Here is a 3321-nt window from a genome sequence, read left to right on the forward strand (position 1 = left end):
TCCTATTGTACAATGCCATCTCTCATGTAGGGTAGAAGCCAAAGCAGTTTTCTTTATCCTGTATCCTCCCACCTATGCCCCATTCCATCACCCCACCCATATACACATGCACAATTTTCTAGGCAGACTTTCCCATAGTTGCCTGGGAAAGAAATTGAGATTTCCATGCAACAGTTTAGGGCCCTGCATCAGCTCTGCCTTGTATATTGTTAAACCTAATCTATGCATTTCTACCAGGAGCTAAGAACATACTGAAAAACCAACCAATGTGATTCTCTCTTATAGACAGTGATCCTTGCTCATAGATAGAGTGATCCTAACAACATAATTTATATTTGAAAAATAAAAATAGCATCTTTGTCCAAATAGTTTAAGAAAACAAAAAAAAATAAACTAACACTATGACATAAAAAGAATCAAGACTAAAAAGACTGAAGACCAAAAACCTGTCATTGTCAGGCACTATAGTTCCCCAATACTCAAAAGGTTGACAGGTCATAGACAGAGGAAGAGAGGAGAAATATCCTTTCCTGAATATAATTATGGTAGATGTCTTGGCCTGGCAGAAACAGGCAGACTCTCACAAGAAGAAAAGTGATCCTTTGTAAATACTGTTCCTTTTTCCAAGGTTCTCCTCCATCCCTGTTAATTGGATGATGACACAGTGGAAAACTTACTTCCATACATCTCAAGTAAAACAAAATTAACTGATAGATTAGTGAAATGAATTGCCTCTCAGCTCACTTTCAATGTTGACACTCCATGACTCTATAAATCATAGATATAGGTAGCTAAATAAGCACAGAAAGGAAGTGCTAATGGAGTTCTGACAAAAGGCTCTCATTACCATGGTCTTGAAATAGGAAATTTCTATCTGACTGGCACAAATGCTCTTTTAAAGTTCATTCATTGGTTCCATGTAAATTTATTGAGTACTTGTGTCAGGTACTCAACTAGGAGTTATGATCTCAAAAATGAGAACTTTCAAAAAGTTCACAGTCTACAAAATGCAAATAACTTTAAAGCAATGTTATAAGTGCTCTAAAAGTATAATGACATAAACATCAAAATCTACCTGAACTATAACTCATTATTTCCAGGAACCAACTCTATTGCCTTCCATATTAGCAGTTACCACTACATACTCAGTTTTCCAAACAAGAAACCTAGAAGTTACCTCAGTTTATCCCAACTCCAACATCCAGTCTGCCATCAGATATGTTCACCATGTCTCCTGAATATCTCATGTATATCCTTTCCATTTTGAGCTTTGTAGTTTAGCATTTCTTGGTCATTTTATCTTTCTTATAGCTGAGATCTTCCCTTCTCTAACTTTTCATTTTTTAGTAACAATACTCATAATAATAGTATTGACCAAGCTTATAAGCTAGTAAATAGCAGAGCCATGATTTGAAATCTTGTTATTCTACCTTAAATACTGTGTTTTAAGTTTGGATTTTTTTGTTTTATGATCCTGGGGATTGAACCCAGAGTCTTACTTTACTTCTAACCAAGCCCAGCCCTTGTGGGTATTTACATCAAAGACAAGACAGGACACTGGTTAAGTAGAAGGAACAGATTATAACAAGTAATATATACTGCAATAGGGAAAAGAGTCCAGCATGAACTGGATTTCAATCTATACAGAGATAGCTGGGCATTTTAAAGGATAATGAAGCTGGAGTTAAGGGGCACTTAATAGTCAGGGAGGTGAAATAGCACAAAAAGCATGAAGAAGTTTGGTGCATGTGAAAATAGTGAGTCTATTTAGTGACCCTTATCAAAATTAAGGTCTTATCCTCCCACAGAGCCTGAAAGGCAAGTCCTATCTTCAGGTTTTGGCTATAAAAAATAGTAAATGTGTTAGACAAATTTGAGTTTTCTCTGGTAGGCACTTTATAGGGATCTAGGGTTATCCTAGAGATGCAGCTTTGAGTGTTTCATTCAAGTCTTTATGGTTCAATTGTGAAATGAGCTCAGAGGAGCCTGGCTATAGGTTGGTCAAGAACAGAATCTTTGTCTTCTACTTAAGATTTAGTGTCCACATCTATAAAATAAGGACAATACTACCTACCTTGTAGGACTGTTTTGTTAAATGAACTAACACAAGCCCAACACATCTTGCAGGACATAGCAGAAGGAAGACACTTGGTTACATTGGGACTGTAACAGAGGAGAGCTAGAATTTTAACTCAGGCAGACTGACTCTGGAGTTTATACTTTTACCCATTATACTAACCTGCTCTTCTGATGTCTCAGAAGTGGACGCTGCTGCCAACAGCTTCACCCTTCTCAAATGTGAATTTGATAACTCCGTGTTTGAAAACCCCCAGCAATTCTACAATTCCAATATGACACTCCTTTGCAAGGGCCACAGCCTTGATGTTTTGGTTTGCTCATCTCTACATCACGTTAGCCCTCTTATCATTCTAATGCAAGGCTCCTCTATCACATTTTTAATATTGGGAAATTCCCATGCTCTTTCACATCTCAGTACTTTTGTACAAGTGATTCTTTCTTGAAATGTGCTGTCTTAATTTCTGCATTACTTCTAGTTATCCATTGAGATTGAGCCCAATTATTACCTTTATTGTAAAACCATCCTGAATATACCCACTATGGTCTACATACCAAGGTACATATTGATATGTCTTGTCTGTCTACTTTCAAAGCACTTATAATGTGGTGTTTTAATTATTCACCTGACTCCTATAAGCTATGAGCTTTCTGAAGACTCTCATCTTTAAAATAAGAGCTAGTTGAGTATATAAGTGCTCAATAAATTTAGATGGAGTCAACTAATAACCTTTAAAAGGGTAACAAAAGGGGCAACTATCAGAACAGAAAACCCACTCCATAGGCTCTTCAAGCCAATAGAATACTTTCAGAATCATTATTATTATGAATACAAGGTGTCAACATCCTCTATTAGTTTCATATATCCTGTTTTCCAAAAAACAAAAACAATCTATCCAGCCAGTCATTTGTTGTTGAATCAGGCAATGTCTAACTCTCAGAGATATATATATATGACAATGTCTAGAACTCAGAGAAAAGGACAGACTAATTTACATCCTTAAGAGTTCAACTCATGGAGGAGTTTTCAAGATGGTACAATAGAGGAGATTGCGTTTCTGGCTGCTCCATGGACTGAAACCAAGAAAGCAGACACGCAGCTTCTCAGAAAAGTGAGAAGTGGGAGGACTTTACCGGAATTTAAAACTGGACATTCAAAACAGATCAGAGACTCAGGAGGTTGGATATAATAAGTATAACAGTGGTCCACTTTATGCTTTGAATATAACCATTGCTGCTCTGCCC

This window comes from Marmota monax, unplaced genomic scaffold (assembly GCF_021218885.2).
Source record: "Marmota monax isolate L192 unplaced genomic scaffold, Marmota_monax_Labrador192_F-V1.1 WCK01_AAM20220418_F8-fsc00001, whole genome shotgun sequence".
In the NCBI taxonomy this organism is placed as follows: domain Eukaryota; kingdom Metazoa; phylum Chordata; class Mammalia; order Rodentia; family Sciuridae; genus Marmota; species Marmota monax.